This window comes from Oncorhynchus tshawytscha, linkage group LG13 (assembly GCF_018296145.1).
Source record: "Oncorhynchus tshawytscha isolate Ot180627B linkage group LG13, Otsh_v2.0, whole genome shotgun sequence".
Lineage (NCBI taxonomy): Eukaryota > Metazoa > Chordata > Actinopteri > Salmoniformes > Salmonidae > Oncorhynchus > Oncorhynchus tshawytscha.
In genome coordinates, this window is record NC_056441.1 from 38065345 (window position 1) to 38086255 (window position 20911).

At 43.2% G+C, this 20911-nt stretch overlaps 1 long non-coding RNA gene across 1 annotated transcript; it reads left to right on the plus strand.

Annotated features, from left to right (window-relative positions):
• The first annotated feature begins 2769 nt into the window (after positions 1 to 2769).
• Positions 2770 to 4354, plus strand: LOC121838999. Its single transcript, XR_006078526.1, has 2 exons — positions 2770 to 3673; positions 3786 to 4354. It is a non-coding gene; the product is annotated as an uncharacterized LOC121838999 (long non-coding RNA).
• The last annotated feature ends 16557 nt before the right edge of the window (positions 4355 to 20911 follow it).

The window sequence follows — 20911 nt, forward strand, 5'->3', positions numbered from 1 at the left end:
AAACTCAACACAAGGTTAGAAGATAACCTCACCTATCAAACCAGAAAAGCGTGGAACGTTGGCCACATGTTGAAATGGTTACAGACTCTGAAACTCTCAACACAAGGTGAAGAAGATAAAGACCAGAATATTTGACAGTCTGCAGCTGTGCATGTAAAGGGATCTAGAACTTGGCTATCTACTCAAGAAAGGAAGGCATAAATCCCATCTCAGACAATCACCGGTGCATCTGGGTAGCTGATCTATTTGAACACTACACTCCCTGAGAAGCTTTACAACTAAGAAGGACTTTGTGACCTCTGGTGGACAAGCCGAGCCTTACAATGAAGCCGAGCCTTACACCGAAGCGTGAACGACAAATACACTGTCCCCATAGAAGGGTTGATTGGTTCAACAGAGAGATGACAGACAAAGACATCTACTCGTAAATATATCCATTGCATTTTCTATCTGAATAAGCAGTGGTTAGGGTGGTAAGTATTCTGATTACTGTGAGCGTATTTTCCAAATGTACACTACCATTCAACATTTTGGGGTCACTCAGAAATGTCCTTGTTCTCCATGAAAACTTACATGAAATGAGTTGCAAAATTAATAGGAAATATAGTCAAGATGTTGACAAGGTTATAAATAATGATTTTTAATTGAAATAATAATGGTGTCCTTCAATCTTTGCTTTCATCAAAGAATCCTCCATTTGCAGCAATTACGGCCTTGCAGACCTTTGGCATTCTAGTTGTCAATTTATTGAGGTCATCTGAAGAGATTTCACCCCATGCTTCCTGAAGCACCTCCTACAAGTTGGATTGGCTTGATGTGCACTTCTTATGTACCATATGGTCAAGCTGCTTCCACAACAGCTCAATAGGGTTGAGATCCAGTGACTGTGCTGGCCACTCCATTATAGACAGAAAACCAGCTGACTGCTTCTTCTCTAAATAGTTCTTGGAGTGATAGCCTTCCTTCTTCAAGATCCTTTTTACCCTGTACAAATCTCCCACTTTACCACCACCAAAGCACAGCCAGACCACCACATTGCCTCCACCATGCTTGACAGATGGCGTCAAGCACTCCTCCAGCATCTTTTCATTTTTTCTGCATCTCACGAATGTTCTTCTTTGTGATCCGAACACCGCAAACTAAGATTTGTCTGTCCATAACACTTTTTAAAATAATCTTTCTGTCTAGTGTCTGTGTTCTTTTGCCCATCTTAATCTTTTATTTTTATTGGCCAGTCTGAGATATGGCTTTTTCTTTGCAACTCTGGCTAGAAGGCTAGCATCCCGGAGTCGCCTCTTCACTGCCATTATGTAAAAAGGTTACTTTTAATTTGTTTATTTAAAAAAATAACTCCAGGGTGCTGTCCTTCTAGGCAGTTGCAAAGAAAAAGCCATATCTCAGACTGGCCAATAAAAATAAAAGATTAAGATGGGCAAAAGAACACAGACAACTGGACAGAGGAATTCTGCCTAGAAGGTCAGCATCCCGGAGTCGCCTCTTCACTGTTGACGTTGAGACTAGTGTTTTTGCGGGTACTATTTAGTGAAGCTGCCAGTTGAGGACTTGTGAGGCGTCTGTTTCTCAAACTAGACACTCTAATGTACTTGTACTCTTGCCCAGTTGTGCACCAGGGCCCCCCACTCCTCTTTCTTTTCTGGTTAGGGCCAATTTGCGCTGTTCTGTGAAGGGATTAGTACACAGCGTTGTACGAGATCTTCAGTTTCTTGGCAATTTCTCGCATGGAATAGCCTTCATTTCTCAAGAATAAACTGATGAGTTTCAGAAGAAAGTTATTTGTTTCTGGCCATTTTAAGCCTGTAATCGAACCCACAAATGCTGATGGTCCAGATACTCAACTAGTCTAAAGAAGGCCAGTTTTATTGCTTCTTTAATCAGAACAACAGTTTTCAGCTGTGCTAACACAATTGAAAATGGGTTTTCTAATGATCAATTAGCCTTTTAAAATTGTAAACTTGGATTAGCTAACACAACATACCATTGGAACACAGGAGTGATGGTTGCTGATAATGGGCCTCTGTAGACATTCCATAAAAAAAATCAGCCGTTTCCAGCTACAATAGTCATTTACAACATTAACAATGTCTACACTGTATTTCTGATCAGTTTGATATTATTTTAAAGTACAAGAAATGTGCTTTTCTTTCTAAAACAAGGACATTTCTAAGTGACCACAAACTTTTGAACGGTCCCTCTCTCAACCTGACCCCTCCCTTTTGATAACCACGCAGTCATGCTGTTCTTAGTCTACTAGGGGACTGTTTCAATTATATTACGTTTCTATTAAATATTTTTTTCTCATGTATTAAGTGTGTATGAATTTTGTGTTATTATTTAGTTAGTTAGTAACTAAATAATTAAACCAATTTGTGTGTATGGAATGATAGTAAGGTTAGGGTTCTTGCGGATTCAAGGATTATGCCACGTTCAGAAGGAGACTGAATGTGACCCGATTCAGGAAACTAGGCGTATGTCGCAAGTCACGACTTCACAGGAGAGCCTTTTGAATGTAAATGTTTTTTTATCAAAATGTTTTTTTTTTGGCAGAAATGCCTTCTCGAACGTGTGCCTTAACACCAAATGTGTATATCTGTAAATACTAATAAAATTGTTAAATTAGGAGCCTAGTTGGTTTAGCCTCAAAGAAAGTTAGCAACCTTCCCGCTAGCCAAGATTGGCTGAGATAATGAGTGGGCTGAGGTATGAGTTTGGATTGGTGCGTTGTTGCATCTTGTGTATATAAAATGAGCTGCTTCTAAAACAGCTTTTTTAAATCTTTAACTTCAGCCATGGAGAACTGCAAATATGTTACTACTGCTCTCAATAACAATGCTTCCCTGAATTTATCAGGCGCTATCTACAAATGTCAGTCAGAAAAAGTTATGATGGATGACGATTGTGCCATGCTGACTCTCTCTCACTCTGAAAAGAACACATTTTGAAATCAGTGGAACATAACCGGCCAAACAAGCTGTGCAAACTAAACGGAAACAACACAGGAAGTCTTATAAAAGGGTTGAAGCTTTCATCCATGTATACAGGTAAGAATCCAGCAACAGATTCAGGTATTATGTTTATTTTGTCAGAAAGTTGTTTTTAATTGCAAGCTAAAGCTTGCTGTTAGCTAGCCAGCTGGAGTTCAATGGCTGGCTTTCTAACTAACAATGAACCTAACGTTATTTGGTTAACTTTAGCTTGCTCTGACAATCGGTTTGTATTGCAAGTAACGTTACTGTATGGACTGGGATTATATTTCATATTTTAGCTAGCTAACGTTAATGTGACATGTCTAAACAAAAGACCCCAAGTTAAAGCTTGCTGTTAGCTGGCTAACGTCAGCTGGGGTTAGGTGGCCGGCTTGCTAGCTAACATTAACTTGTGTATGTAGTGTGTGTAACGTTAGTGTGGTTTTCTCAGAATGCCATTTCTCATTCTAACTAGCTAATATTGAAACTATTGGTTAACTTTAGCTGGCTATGACAATCGGTTTGTATTGCTGATGTTAGATGGCTGGCTAGCTAGCTTTGTCTGAGATTGACGGTTGGTTGGACTGGAGGATGGTACGGTGCTGGTGGAAAGCTATGGCTGGCAACAACACCGACTCCGTACTTCAGGCCACTGCCACATACTGTATCAAGCAGTACCAGCACTTCAGGTAAAAAATAATTTCCATTGTATGAGTTTATTCTTATCTAAACTTTGGAGGTGAATTGATGTTGTGCAGGGTTGTAATGTCTTCAGATTTTTTGTTATTCCCTATTTTACAGCTTCAATGCTCTGGAGCCTGGTTTTGTCGCCAAGGAGCGTTCGGACTGCTGCGCATTTTTCCTCCCATAGATGGTCTGCCTGTAAAAGCACCACCTGGACCGGCCATAGACAAACTATCTTTTTGACAAGATCATGGAGTTTAGCGACGAAGAGGCTATGGACATCACATGCCCTGGACCAAAGTCAAGGGCAGGGCAGAAACAGGCTCTCTGAATATAGATTCCCTTGTTCATGCGTGGTTTGAACGGACCAGTCATCAGCACTATCTGTAGTGCCACTATTCACATGACTCTCTCCGAACACACACGCCATACTTTGCTGCTACAATTTATTTATCCTGCTGCTCAGCCACTTTACTCCTGATTGTATGCATATAACTACCTCGTCTATCACTGATATCATTATTGATATTGTTCTTGTACATACTGTATATGTTATTTATATTGACACTATCCATTTCTGATATTGTTACTATGCAAGTAACCATTTGGCTGTAACATTTACACCTTCTGTAGAGACCATCCACTTAGCAACATATTGATATATAATTAATATTGATGTGTGGTCGTAACATGATTTTGTGACATACCACAACAATATAATGTGACCGTATCAAGTGTCCACCCTATATGGCGCATGCATCTGTTTATGTACAGTACATGTGCACCTCACTCAGGTTTCAACTCAGGTTGCATGGCCTTAACTTATGTATGGATTACTATGTGATAAGTGCATGTGTAACAGTATATAAAGTATGCTAATGTACTGGTGTGAAGGCATTTTGGCAGTGCTGTAAAGTACTTAAGTAAAAATACTTGAAAGTACTACTTAAGTAGTTTGTGGTATCTGTACATTACTTTACTATTTTATATTTTTGGCTACTTTTACTTCACTACATTCGTAAAGAAAAATGTACTTTTTACTTTAATACATTTTCCCTGACACCCAAAAGTACTTACTTTTTGACAGGAAAATGGTCCAATTCACACACTTATCCAGAGAACATCCCTGGTCATCCCTACTGCCTCTGATCTGGCCGAATCACTAAACACAAATGCTTCTTTTGTAAATTATGTCTGAGTGTTGGAGTGTGCCCCTGGCAATTGTCAATAAAAAAAAAACTTGAAAAATAGAATTGTGCCATCTGGTTTAATATAAGGAATTTCAAATGATTTATACTTTTACTCTATGACAATGTGATACTTTTTCCACCACTGGATGTGGCTGGGGATTATAGCATTTATTTCACATTACCTATCAATTTAGAAAAGTGTGTCTGGGTAAGTGTCTAATATAACATCTGGACACCACGTTTACCTGGAATTGTTCCTTATTATAGGCTACTACTTTTACCACTTTTAGTCTTAATCTTTACTACACTACTCACTGTTTAACACATGACCTCGCATGTGAATCCTTAAAGAGACGGGTGGGGCTGGCTTAAGAGGGTGTGAACAATGCTGAATGAGTGTAGACAAAGGAGAGCACTCCAGTATGTACCAAAACTTTCAAAAGCACTTTTCTCAAAAGTGAGTTTACAAGTTGATCCACTTTCACAGCAGAATTAGTTTCCCATTGTTCCTCAAATGCAGTGTATGATATACCATTTTGTAGCTCTGAGTCTCTACTTTTATCCAATGTAAAAAAAAAAACTGTTTCACATTTTGCTACATATTACCGATTTGAGCTGGTCACATATGAAGTAATGATTTATAAGTGACTGTTATTGATATAAATATCTATCTTCTAGAGTTAATTCAGAAGATGGTACCTCATTAAATAACTTTTCCCATGGTGCCCCAAATTCCTAATGAGTTAATTGTTACATGATTAATTTAATCGGGTGACAATTAAACATAGTTGATTCAATAAATAACAGTCATCACGTTAATGAAAATCATGTCACGACAATGGTTTGGGGATGCTTTGCTGCTTCAGGTCCTGGACGACTTGCCTTAATAGAAGGAACCATGAATTCAAAAATATGAAAATTAGAAAGGGGGCTAATACTTTTTCAAGGCACTGTATATCGCTATTGGATTAGCTGATATACAGTGCCTTGAAAAAACCCTCGGCTGGTTTAACAGCCTCTCCCTCTGAAGGCCTCTCCTTGACTCTTTGTTAGCTAACTCAGCTGTCAATCTGTCAATCTCTCTACTTTATATTTGCTGGCTTTTTTGTTGTTGTGTTCTGTGTGTTCCTGGCTGTGCTAGACTAGTTGTTCTCTGGCTTACTACTTAGCTGTGTCGACATGGTGGTTGGCTAGCTAGGCTAGTTAGCTGGCTAGGCTAGCTAGCAGGCTTGCTGGCTAAGATAACTGCATATATTGGTAACATTATTTGATAACTTGTTATATGGCATTATGTATTTCCAAAACTGTGGTTTACTTTATTGTAACTGTAAGCTAGGTATTGATAGCAACTGTCTGACTCAAGCAGTGCTAAAGTAACATTAGCAAGCTGGTAGGGCTAAAGTTTGCTGGCTAGTAGGGCAAACGTTAGCAGTCTAGTTGGCTAGCAACCTTGCAAGCTGATTTGTAACACATTCATAAAGTATTTGCTTGTAAATTGGCTGAAAATGTCATTGAAACCAGTAGTCATGAGTGCAAACGATTTGGTTCATACATTTGAAATGATTTCTGTTGGCGTTTACATTATAGTGAATAGGCTGGCTTGCCAGGTCCTCCATGTTACATTACATTCCAGAAGAAAATAAATTCAACATGACCTCGGCATTCTTCGGAATTCTCATCAGTTTTATGTAATGACTTGAAAAATAGAAAAGTGAGGTGTAACTTTGCATTGGGACTTTTGATGTGTATTCTAATGCAAATCCATATGTTACATGTGATTACATTTATGATACCTACCCTTTAATTTGCTGGAGTATTGAAACACATGGCTGCATGATGATCTACTGAATGACACCCTACAACTGTTCAGTGAACAGCCTTCACAGCTACTGTAGGACATGACAGACACCATATGCACAATCTAGACCAGTGCATCAGTGCTCTCTGTGTGTTTACTTACAGTGCATGTGACAATCTTTAGAAAAAAAGCCCTAATGTTGGAAACAATGTGAATGGGACATTCCTGCAGGGGATGGTGAAAGAGGCCTCCCTTGGGCATACATCTATACATCTACATTATATATAAAATAGATAAACTCAGCAAAAAAAGAAACTGCCCTTTTTCAGGACCCTGTCTTTCAAGAATCATTCGTAAAAATCGCAAATAACTTCACAGATCTTCATTGTAAAGGGTTTAAACACTGTTTCAAAAGAGAGAGAAGTAGAAAATCACTAGTGACCCCTGGACCAGAGAGAGGATGATGAAATGACCCTGTTGTTGAATATTGTTTTGAATGGGTGGACAGTCATACACTCTACAATCACTCCAGTTATTGAAAGCACTCAGGGAGGAAAATACCCAATCTCACATGGAGAGATAGAGAGGTAGTGGTGGAGAGAGAGAGAGAAAGTGAGACTATAGGAGCGGGAGAGGAGGGATAAAGAGAGGGGGAGAGACAGCGAAGAGAGAGGGGGGGAAAAAGATGTAGAGTGAGGCTGAGATAAAGAGGACCAAGAGAGAGTGGTTGACTGACAAAGTGCTTTGTCACTCTGTTCATGCTCATGAAGGTATCGATCTGAGCGAGAAGTGACAGAGAAAATAAGGAGTCGCATAAAGTTCAGCCTGAGACTCGGCCTACTAGCTAAAGAGACTGAGTACCAGTCTCTTTAGCTAACGCTCCACTTCTTGCCACTCCTAGTCATTGCCAAGGCAAGGCACATGACATGGAGTACTGGGAGTATATTAGCTAAAGAGCCCGTGGCAGATTTAACCATTAATTGCCTCAGGCCACACATCATCAATGGGCCTTGTGAGCTGGGCATAATGTAAAAACATGATACTACTAGATTTGAATACTTTTTAGAATTTCTCCGCTTGAGGCCCCCCAATGAGTTCCTGTGCATTGTTTCACACGATATGGTTGCAAAAGCGACTTCCGTTAAAATTAAGCTGCAGCAATGAGGCGCTTTCAGAGCGGGGCGGAGAGAATAAAAATAAAGAATATTTCATTTGAACAGAAAAAGGACATAGGTTAAGGCATTTTGGGGGTAAAAAGACAGGTGCGGCTGATAGTACTGCCATCGTCGTCGAGGCAGAGGACATGTATGTGTAGTCCATGTATAGTGTCTTCCGAAAGTATGCATACCCATTGACTTATTACACCATTTTTTTTGTATTACAGCCTCAATTCAAAATGGATGAAATAGATCTACACACAATATCCCATAATGACAAAGTGAAAATGTTAGCGAATTTATTGAAATATCTAATTTACATTAGTATTCACACCCCTGAGTCTATGTTACAATCGGCTTTGACAGCAATTACAGCTCAAATCAAATCAAATCAAATTTTATTTGTCACATACACATGGTTAGCAGATGTTAATGCGAGTGTAGCGAAATGCTTGTGCTTCTAGTTCTGACAATGCAGTAATAACGAGCAAGTAATCTAACTAACAATTCCAAAAAAAAAAACTACTGTCATACACAGTGTAAGGGGATAAAGAATATGTACATAAGGATATATGAATGAGTGATGGTACAGAGCAGCATAGGCAAGATACAGTAGATGATATTGAGTACAGTATATACATATGAGATAAGTATGTAAACCAAGTGGCATAGTTAAAGTGGCTAGTGATACATGTATTACATAAGGATGCAGTCGATGATATAGAGTACAGTATCAACGTATGCATATGAGATGAACAATGTAGGGTAAGTAACATTATATAAGGTAGCATTGTTTAAAGTGGCTAGTGATATATTTACATCATTTCCCATCAATTCCCATGATTAAAGTGGCTGGAGTAGTCAGTGTCATTGACAGTGTGTTGGCAGTAGCCACTCAATGTTAGTGGTGGCTGTTTAACAGTCTGATGGCCTTGAGATAGAAGCTGTTTTTCAGTCTCTCGGTCCCAGCTTTGATGCACCTGTACTGACCTCGCCTTCTGGATGGCAGTGGGGTGAACAGGCAGTGGCTCGGGTGGTTGATGTCCTTGATGATCTTTATGGCCTTCCTGTAGCATCGGGTGGTGTAGGTGTCCTGGAGGGCAGGTAGTTTGCCCCCGGTGATGCGTTGTGCAGACCTCACTACCCTCTGGAGAGCCTTACGGTTGAGGCGGTGCAGTTGCCATACCAGGCGGTGATACAGCCCGCCAGGATGCTCTCGATTGTGCATCTGTAGAAGTTTGTGAGTGCTTTTGGTGACAAGCCGAATTTCTTCAGCCTCCTGAGGTTGAAGAGGCGCTGCTGCGCCTTCCTCACGATGCTGTCTGTGTGAGTGGACCAATTCAGTTTGTCTGTGATGTGTATTAAAACTTGCTACCCTCTCCACTACTGTTCCATCGATGTGGATGGGGGGGTGTTCCCTCTGCTGTTTCCTGAAGTCCACAATCATCTCCTTAGTTTTGTTGACGTTGAGTGTGAGGTTATTTTCCTGACACCACACTCCGAGGGCCCTCACCTCCTCCCTGTAGGCCGTCTCGTCGTTGTTGGTAATCAAGCCTACCACTGTTGTGCCGCAAACTTGATGATTGAGTTGGAGGCGTGCATGGCCACGCAGTCGTGGGTGAACAGGGAGTACAGGAGAGGGCTCAGAACGCACCCTTGTGGGGCCCCAGTGTTGAGGATCAGCGGGGAGGAGATGTTGTTGCCTACCCTCACCACCTGGGGCGGCCCGTCAGGAAGTCCAGTACCCAGTTGCACAGGGCGGGGTCGACCCAGGGTCTCGAGCTTGATGACGAGCTTGGAGGGTACTATGGTGTTGAATGCCGAGCTGTAGTCGATGAACAGCATTCTCACATAGGTATTCCTCTTGTCCAGCTGTGAGTCTTTCTGGGTAATTTTCTAAGAGCTTTTTACACCAGGATTGTACAATATTTGTACATTTAAAAATTCTTCAGGCTGGTTGTTTATCGTTGATACACAGCCATTTTCAAGGCTTGCCATAGATTTTCAAGCCGATTTAAGTGAAAACTGTAACTAGGCCACTCAGTAACATTCAATGTCATCTTGGTAAGCAACTCCTGTGTATATTGGCCTTGTGTTTTAGGTTATTTTCCTGCTGAAAGGTGAATTTGTCTCCCAGTGTCTGTTCCAAAAGCAGACTGAACCAAGTTTTTCTCTAGGATTTTGCCTGTGCTTAGCTCTATTGTGTCTATTTTTATCCCCCAAAAACTCCCTAGTCTTTGCTGATGACTATATCCAAAACATGATGCAGCCACCACCACGAAATGATGAAGAGTGGTACTCAGTGACGTGTTGGATTTGCCCCAAATATAAAGTTTGTATACAGGAAATAAACTGAATTTCTTTGCCAATTTTTTAGCAGTTTTGCTTTAGTGCCTTATTGTAAACAGGATGCATGTTTTGGAATATTTTCATTCTGTACAGGCCTCTTTCTTTTCACTCTGTAATTTAGGTTAGTATTGTGGAGTAACTACAATGTTGTAGATCCATCCTCAGTTTTCTCGTGTCACAGCCATTAAACTGTAACTGTTTTAAAGTCAGCCTTTCTCTACGGCAAATGAGTTAGGAAAGACGTCTGTATCTTTATAGTGACTGGGTGTATTGATACACCATCCAGTGTGTAATTAATAACTTCACCATGCGCAAAGGGATAATCAATGTCTGCTTTTTTATTTTTGCCCATCTACCAATAGGTAGCCTTCTTTACGAGGTATTGGAAAACCTCCCTAGTCTTTGTGGTTGTTTCACTGCTCCACTGAGGGACCTTATGGTTAATTGTATACAGTATGTGGGGTGCAGACTGGCCTTTGCCTGGCGCCTCCAAATCACTAAGTCCACCCCTAACCCAATCTATCAGTCTACCACAATAGAGAACAATATGCTACCCATACTTGTGGCCTTAAAGCCCTAACATGCTTCTCCAGGCCTCAGAGCAGTTTCACTACATTAGCAACATTAGGTGTTAGCATCTCTCTTCTGCTCCGCTGGGTCAAAGCAGTGAACAAGGTGGCAGCCCGGAGACCCCATCCCTCCACTCATCCCTATCTCACTCTCACTGCTTACACACCGCCTCGGGAGCTCTGTATCTTTTTTAGCCCTGGGCTATAAACACTACATCTTCCCTAAAAGTGCAAAGGGGTTTTCATCTCTCCCTCTTTCTCGCTCCCTCGTTCCTCAAGTGGCCCCGCGGCCTTGAGTCAGCAGACACCTTCGTGACGGATCCGATCCGTGATGAAAGGCTGACATCATCGTCGTGGAGTGATCATCACCACCTCGACGTCGCCTGGGGATGATGATGCCCACAACGGCTTCACAACGTGAAGAGCACGTTCGGGGAAATGAGAGAATGAGTCAATTGACGACATTGACAACATGCCGCTGTGGTTTGATAATAGCATGGTTAATAATGAGGCGTGTCCCATCCTGAGGGCCTGGTGAAAAAGAGGCAACAAGACGGCATGAACTCTCCTGAGGACAGGGTTGAGAACACACTCAGAGTGCAACATCCAGTACAGGATCCTTCATCTCTCTCCAACACACACACACAGACCAGTGGCGGTCAGTGCCGTTTAAGATGAGGGAGGACAATTTTTTTTTCATGAGCATGGCTTTATTTCTATTACAGCATTTCGGATATTCATATTCCATTCACATAGTTCAAAGTAACATCGATAGGTTTAGGCTACTACAAGATACTCAAATTTTTACCTATACCCATCATGAGGTTGCTACAACCTAGCTAGCCTATTAATAAAAGTTTACAACGTACTATAGGTGCACACAGGTCGGGAGAAACATTTGAGATGACAGACAGTGACACATTCAATACCGCCTTGCACACTCTTGCCTGCATCTAGCTTATCTCGGGTGTAATCATTAGTCCAACAGTTGCAAAACGAGAGTTTCTATTGGACAAATTCAGGTATTTTTAATCCCCGTGTCGTTTGCTTCCGTGTAAGAAGCGCTTTTTAAAAGAATCAGTGGAATGAATACACCCCTGATCACACATAAACACAGTTCACTTTCATGTATTTCCCTCTCACCTTTTCCCTTCGTTTGTGGACAATGAACAACACATCAGCTGTACGTGACCAGGCGGGAAAACACTTTCCAAGCCAAACCATGTCATAACCGCTACACACAGCCTACATTGTTGTCCCCCATATTAGCTAAAGTAACGTCCCAGTCAGCATAGCTAATATAACTAATGAGTTATATTAACTAAATCCATTACAATCATGCAGTAACGTTACATTGTATAGTCAGTAAGCAGTTACACCGGCGGGCCCCGGTGGCAATAAATTAATAAAACCAAAAGCTTACCTTAGGTTGGAAGAGTTCCAGTGTTGTGTTGGATAGTCAGAGCAAGCTAGCTAACATAGGGAGGCAGATAGCTGGCAGGTAGCCTAGTGGTTAGAGCGTTGCGCCAGTTACCGAAAGGTTGCTAGATCAAACCCCATAGCTTACAAGGTAAAAATCTGTCACAATGCACTTGAACAAGGCAGTTAACCCACTGTTCCTAGGTCATCATTGTAAATCAGAATTTGTTCTTAATAAATCTTATTAGGGATAGCCCCCATTTTTTTCAATTTTTGCCTAAATGACATACCCATATCTAACTGCCTGTAGCTTAGGCCCTGAAGTGAGGATGTTGTGCTTTGAAAATGTAATAATACACATATTGAACCTTATGTATGTTGCCTTGGTGGAGTCATTTACTGTTTCAATTTAATTTAATGCATGGGATAGCCTATCCTGATACATTAACAGAAACCTATAATCATTTCATCTGAAGTTAATACCCTAATTGTCATAACCCTAGATAGTTTACAATAGGGGTTCTTATTGGAGTTGTCCTTCTCACCTAACATGCGGTTGAGATATTCTATGTAAGGTAATATCGCGAGAGTCAAATTCGAGCCTGGTGAGAGGGTTACAGCTAGATTAATTCTCTGATCCTTTGATTGGGTGGACAACATGTCAATTCATGCTGCAAGAGCTCTGATAGGTTGGAGGACATCCTCTCAAAGTTGTCATAATTACTCTGCAAGTCTATGGAAGGGGGTGAGAACCAAGAGCCTCCTAGGTTTTGTATTGAAGTCAATATACCCAGAGGAGGACGAAAGCTAACTGTCCTCCGGCTACACCATGGTGTTATCCTACAGAGCGCTGTTGAGGTTATGGTAGACCTTCATTGCAAAACAGTGTGTTTTAATCAATTATTTGGTGACATGAATGTATTTAGTATAGTTTTGTCTAAAAAGGATAACTTTTGTCATGTTTCATTCTCTGTATTTTCATGAAATTCGCTGAAGAAGATGGTCCACTGACACACACAGACACACAGCGTCCAACCAAGACTTCTACAGAAAAAGGAGCTAAGCAACTTTCCTCTCCCCTCATCTCTCCTAGCCTAGGCAGCAGGAGATAAAGAGTCTGTGTCATCTGTGTGGGTAAGATGATATTTATGTAGTGCATGGGGGTCATTTGTTAAAGGGGAAAATGGCTCATTACTGTAGCTGCATGATTAGGTGATTCATCCCATGAGCAGAGTTTCTCTGCTCACACTGATTTACTCCCAGTACAAATTACAGCCGGCATCTATTAGTGCCATTAAGGTGCTTGGCCCTATTGAGCTATCTGGAATAAAATACTATAAACACCATGACCTAGCCTGGGAGATTTGGATTCTGTAAATTTGTCAGGAAAATAACCTCACACTCAACGTCAACAAAACTAAGGAGATGATTGTGGACTTCAGGAAACAGCAGAGGGAACACCCCCCTATCCACATCGATGGAACAGTAGTGGAGAGGGTAGCAAGTTTTAAGTTCCTCGGCATACACATCACAGACAAACTGAATTGGTCCACTCACACAGACAGCATCGTGAAGAAGGCGCAGCAGCGCCTCTTCAACCTCAGGAGGCTGAAGAAATTCGGCTTGTCACCAAAACCACTCACAAACTTCTACAGATGCACAATCGAGAGCATCCTGGCGGGCTGTATCACCGCCTGGTACGGCAACTGCTCCGCCCTCAACCGTAAGGCTCTCCAGAGGGTAGTGCGGTCTGCACAACGCATCACCGGGGGCAAACTACCTGCCCTCCAGGACACCTACACCACCCGATGTTACAGGAAGGCCATAAAGATCATCAAGGACATCAACCACCCGAGCCACTGCCTGTTCACCCCGCTATCATCCAGGAGGCGAGGTCAGTACAGGTGCATCAAAGCTGGGACCGAGAGACTGAAAAACAGCTTCTATCTCAAGGCCATCAGACTGTTAAACAGCCACCACTAACATTGAGTGGCTGCTGCCAACACACTGACAATGACACTGACTCAACTCCAGCCACTTTAATAATGGGAATTGATGGGAAATGATGTAAATATATCACTAGCCACTTTAAACAATGCTACCTTATATAATGTTACTTACCCTACATTATTCATCTCATATGCATACGTATACACTGTACTCTATATCATCGACTGCATCCTTATGTAATACATGTATCACTAGCCACTTTAACTATGCCACTTTGTTTACATACTCATCTCATATGTATATACTGTACTCGATATCATCTACTGTATCTTGCCTATGCTGCTCTGTACCATCACTCATTCATATATCCTTATGTACATATTCTTTATCCCCTTACACTGTGTATAAGACAGTAGTTTTGGAATTGTTAGTTAGATTACTTGTTCGTTATTACTGCATTGTCGGAACTAGAAGCACAAGCATTTCGCTACACTCGCATTAACATCTGCTAACCATGTGTATGTGACAAATAAAATTTGATTTGATTTACTGAGAAGGAAGAGGCGGACATGCCTTTGTAGTTGTCATTGTTCAGTAATTTTTTGATAAACTCTCTTTGTGTATCTTGTGGATAAAATTCTAGGCATTTAACTGCAACCTCTTCTTTGATGACCAGTTACATGCACTGAGGCATGTCTGAAATATGTAGCTATGTGGCTATAAACAACACTCTTCCATAATACAAAGCGCTCTTATACTTCAAGTAAGGTTATTAACGCTTCAGGTGTTTTGAAGTTACTACTTGGTCCTGTCACAATGTGTGTTTGTGTTTGTGTGTGTGTGTGCGTACGTGCGTGCGTGTTCGTGAGTTTTAGTCCGCCGGCATATGAACGTGGAGTGATATCATCTCTCACACAGCGAGCACGTATGGTCCTGCATTACTCATTCATTAACTCAGACCACACATTTTAACTAGAAAGCAATTGAGGGGCAAATATTCTCAGACTGATCTGCTAGTCTCTCTCCATGCCAATCACTGTTTCTCTGTTCATGTGCTGTACTGTGTGCATGTGCGCGCGCGCGTGTGTGTGTGTGTGTGTGTGTGTGTGTCATTAACGTTTGCTATCACGAGTGTGGTCAGTGACACCTGACACTGTACTAATGTACTATAGAAGGACAACCTCTATAGGTTGGTTACAGAACTGCAGCTCTGTTCACAAACGCACATGCACACACACACACACACACACACACACACACACACACACACATACATACATACACACACACACACACCTCCTCACTTTCTAGTGGATAGGGAGCAGAGAGCGAGCGAGCATGAGACGGAACCTTCTCCTGAAGTCTGGGCTCCAGTCTCCATACCTGAGAAAGGGGGTGGAGTGATGTCTACCAGGGCATTAGCTAGTCTGTTTAATCACAGCATCTCAACTACCAAAGGAAACAAACAAACAGGTTAACCAAGGGAGAGAGGCAGACAGCGGGAGTCTCTCTCCGGCTCTCTGACTGTTTCACTCCATCACGGTGGAGAAGAAAGGGAGTTTGGTGTTTTTGGGATTATGGGTATCTCTTTATCTTTCAATCATTCTCTTTCAACTTATAATTTGGAAGGTTGTATAAGAGGGAGTTGGTGTATCTGTTTCTCAGGCACAGAATTCTGTTACCGTACAATAATCGTGGAAATGAAACTGTGTGTACATGTATATATGTGTGTGTGTGTGTTTGTCTGTGTATGTGTGTGTGTGTGTCATTTGTGGATGCTGCTCTTCTAAGTCCCCATGGAAACTGCCTCGGGCCCCCCTGCTGACATCACTGGGCCTCACTCACCGCCCTATTTCACATCAAATACTGTTCATCAACACACACTCCACTCCATTTCACACACGCTCGCTTCCTCTCACTCACACACACTAACACACACACATACACTCAAACACACAGCTAAAATACATCTGGTGGCACTGGGAATCTGAGAGAGCTGAATGGCAACTAATGATTATCATCATTAACAGCTACAGTACGTGAGCCGGCAAAGCGACTCACAACCATTTCAATCAATAAAAAGATCAACAAAAACCAAGGCTGGGACGCATTACAAACTGCTCCATTGGTGCGAGCGTGTAACCGCTATTGGCATTTTTTGTTGTTTTGTAATAAAACACAGGCGTTTGTGTTGCGAGGGTTTGAGAAAGACGAGAGACAGAGAGAGAAAGACAGAAGAAACCACCCAGCTGGGCTTTGTCACAATAACATCTCACAGTTCTGTCAACACAGGCTGACAGGTGAGAGAGAGGAGGAAGATAAGATTCCTCCTGCCTGCCTGCCTCTCTCTCTCTCTAGCTTTCTTTCTCTCTTGTCTCTCTTTCTCTCTCTCTCTACCCCCTTTTTTTCTTTCTCAGTCCACTGCCTATCTGAAGTGAGGTGTCTTAGAGCGACCCTTCAGACACACTGGATTGAGGAGCTGTTTAGTATGGGTAATATGTACAATGTTCTCAGGTATATTACATTGTATTGAGAAGCACCTGAGAAAAACGACAGACTAATCCCCAGATTTTCAACCCAGCAAAGTGTAAAACCGTGACTCATTGGGTAGTGAAGTGAAGATGATAGTTTTGGAAAAAAAAGAAAGCGATTATTTCTGAGTCTGACTGGAAAATGGATGATTCAGGGAACAGTGTGGTATGATTCATGGCACCTCTTCAATAGGCGGAAATATTGGAAAACTAAATCAGGAATAGCATGCTGAAAATTGATTAGACCATTCAAATGAGTGTGTTATGTATTTCAGACACTATATCCACACCTTGCCCACATGTACACACTAGCTTTACAGGGAGATCAGTTAATACAGTTACCAGTTCTTTCAGACTATGAGTCAGAATATTGTTCAGGGGGATTACTTCAAAACCCTCTTTCTCGAACCTAACTGAGTTACTCAAATCTGTTTTGATCTTCCATCCTACACAGTAATTGCAATAATGTGGGAACTGAAATGTCCCCCTGTTTAATTTGCACTAGCTCAACCACCTCTCTCTCTCTCTCTCTCTCTCTCTCTCTCTCTACCTCTCTCTCTACCTCTCTACCTCTCTCTCTCTCTCTCTCTCTACAATTCAGTACATTTCCAGGGTGCCTTATTGAAATCTAAGATTAGTGAGCTATTGAACTACCACTGTAGCGTGAGTGAACATTGTCTAACATCTCCCTGTTGCTACAGGGTTGACTTGGTATCCAGGCAGTGTGACTGGAGGGCAAAACCAGGCAGAATGAAAAACAACAGTGCTGCTGAAGACACGGACAAAGAGCTTTCCCCCTCTCCCGTTCCCTGACATGGCTAATAAATCACAGAGCCGCAATCAATCATCAGGCATCAATGGCGCCTCAAGATCGATTCCCATGCCCTTACCTCTGGAGGAACATGAAACACACACACACTAGCATATAAACAGTCACTCACTGACGTGTCAAATCATATGACGGACTCTTCCTTTACTAACACCTCACTTGTCTTGGCTCGCGGAGCAGATACTTAAATCTCAATGTGACATTCCTGGTCAGAAGAAGGTTCAAATAAATGCCTATACACTCTTAGAAAACAAGCTGGTAAGTAGAACCATAATAGGGTTCTTCGGTTGGTCCTCATAGGGGAAACCTGTGCAGAATCCTCCAACCGGGGAAAGTTCTCGGAATTTTGCAACCCTAATAATGACACATGACTTGACAATGGATGAAACGGTAAAAGAGAAGAATAACATATTCCCCCAGTCACATTAGCCAAAATATGGCCATATTAGCCAATGAACTTATTCCTGCTAAGATTACGGTTAAAAACAGATTAAATGAATGTTCCCACTGTCACAGATCTCCCTAGTACTGATGCTCATACTGTTCACCGGTTCTGGAGGTTTACGTCACCGGCTTTCTAGGCTTCACTGAACAGGATTCATTATCATCAACCCCGGACTGTCTTGTCTGATTACACACACCTGGTTCCCATTTCCCCTGATTAGTATGTTATATATGTGCCCTCTGTTCCCTCTGTCGGTTATTGTTCCCATGTCTGTTGGTGGTGTGAGTACCTATAAGTTGGTGCAGCTGTTATGCTGTGGGCTTTATATATTGTGTATTACGGGTATCGTCCCGTGTCATTCAACAAGGTTTACCCTCGCTCTTTTGTTTGGGTACAGCCCAGTGTTTTGTATATGTGTTTGTTTTGGGTGTATAAACAACCCCTATTGTATATTCCTGTGCCTGTCTCCAAATCTTTTATACAAGCGTGACAGAATAACCGACCCGCAAAACGGAGACAGCAGGAAAGACCGAGCTGGCGACCATTGTAAGGACAGTACAGCACCGCGAGGACTGTCTCTTCAGACTCCGTATCACCATGGACAGTGTGCTGACAACCATCCTGCGCTTGGAGGGGAGTGCGCAGTCCCTCCCGTCTCCAGCACCGATTCCGGTACCAACTCCCACACCATAAACTACCTCCGTTCCATCGAAGCCGGTCCGTGGAATACCCCTGTCCCTCCTGGAGCGCTTCGACGGCCCACCAGCAAGATGCAAGGGGTCGAGTCCTACGAGTGCTTCACCTTCCTCTTCCGCTCGGTGTTGGATCATCCTGTGGAGGACCGAGAGGAGGGTGAGCGTATACTCCGACTACACCAGGGATCTAGGACCACCTTGGAGTTCGCCCTGGAGTTCCAGACCATTGCGGCCTCCACCGGATGGAACGAGTTGGCTCTGGTCACCGTTTTCTGCAGCAGACTGCGGGATGAGGTACAGCTGGAGTTAGCCTGTCGTGATGACAACCTGTCATTCGACCAGCTCATCAGCATGGCAATCCGATTGGACAACCTCCTGCAGCCCCGAAGAAGACCTGCGCAGAATTCTGTCCATGGCTACCCCTGCTCCATGGCCAGATCCGATGGAGGTAGGATCGGCACGTTTGCCGAGGCAGAGCATAGGAGAAGGAGGAATCTGGACCTATGCTTCTATTGTGGAGAAATTTCTCCCCGACCTGCTCTCTATCCACTAGGAGGTGACAAGCCAGGGAATTCTCCTGCGCAAACCCAGGTAGAAGGCATAGTCTCCTCTCCTTGTCTGTCAAATCAACCAGTGTGTTTTCCCGTTAAATTCCCTGAGTACCCTAGCCCTTCACTCCCGTTAGATCTGATTGATTCCAGAGCTGCTGGGAATCTCTTAGATAGCGCACTGGCCACTGCATTACGCATTCCTTTGGTTCCCATACAGTCACACATTCCAGTTAGAGCCCTGGATAATTGTCCAATAGGGACAGGGCTCATATATCACATTACTGTTTCTTTGCTGAACCATGACACTCATTCAGAACAGATCACTTTCTTGATTATAGATACCCCCACGCACCCCATTGTTTTAGGTGTCCCCTGGTTAAGTTTGCATAAGCCGGTTATTTCCTGGTCTGAGAGGAGACTGCTGGGTTGACGTGTCAGGGGTTGAAGTGTCAGGGGAGGTGTCTCGCGGTGTCTGTCAACACCACTACGGTGGAAAGAGAACTAGGATCTGCACCGGGTTTTCTCAAAGAACCAGGCTACACGCCTGCCTCCCCATTGCCCCTGCGACTGTGCCATTGACTTGTTGTCTGACTCAGCCCTCCCAAGAGGACATGTCTCCTCTCCTATGCCGAGACAGAGGCCATGGAGACCTATGTACAGGAGAGTCTCCAGCAGAGTTTTATCCACCCCTCTAAGTCACTATGCAGGTGATGAATTGAAGACTGCTTTTTCTACAGCCACGGGTCATTATGAGTAACTTGTAATATCCTTTGACCGGTCTAATGCTCCTTCAGTCTTCCAGGCCTTCATCAATTAAATGTTTCGGGACATGCTTAGATTGGGTGTAGTGGTCTATATAGACAACATTTTGATCTAATCTGCTGACCACGTCCAGCATGTCTCGTTAGTCAGGTCTGTGCTGAGAAGACTGTTGGTGTATGATCAATATGTTAACCAGGAGAAATGTTTGTTTTTCCAGCAGTCTGTGTCATTTTTGGGCAGAGGGAGTGGAGATGGAGGAGCAATGTGTCAGCGCAGTCCGGTCATGGCCCATCCCCAACTTTATGAAAGCAGTCCAGAGATTCCTGGGCTTCGCCAACTATTTCCGGAGGTTCATCCGTTGGCTTCAGCACAGTGGTCGCGCCTTTGCCCCTGCTAAAAGGAGGTCCCCAGTGGAGTCGGGGTAGTGCTGTCCCAGCGTACCGGAACCCCTCCAAAGCTGATGCCTGCGCTTTCTACTCTAAGCAGCTGAGCCCCACCCAGAGGAACTACGACATAGGGCACCGGGAACTCTTGACGGTCAAGAAGGCTCTGAAAGTGTGGAGGCACTGGCTGGGGGGATCCAAGCACCCTTCCTGGTGTGGACGGACCACCGCAACCTGGAGTACATCAGGGCAGCGAAGTGTCTAAACCCGTGACAGGCCAGGTGGGCTCTATTCTTCACCAGGTTCCTATTTCTATGACATAGAGGAGAGGCAGGGAGAGGAGACCCCCCATCATCCCTCCGTTCCGCATCATCACGCCAGTGGTATGGGACATGGACGCCGACATACGGCAGGCCCTGCGTCCGGAAGCCGCACCTGCACAGTGCCCGGAGAACCATGCCTACATGCCCACAGGTGTGAGGGACAGCCTCCTTTCCTGGGCGCACACGCCGCCTGTGTCAGGTCATCATGGAATAGGCCATACCATCGCCTGCCTAACGGAGAAGTACTGGTGGCCCACCTTGGCTATAGACGGTTTCCGTCTCTTCCTGCTCG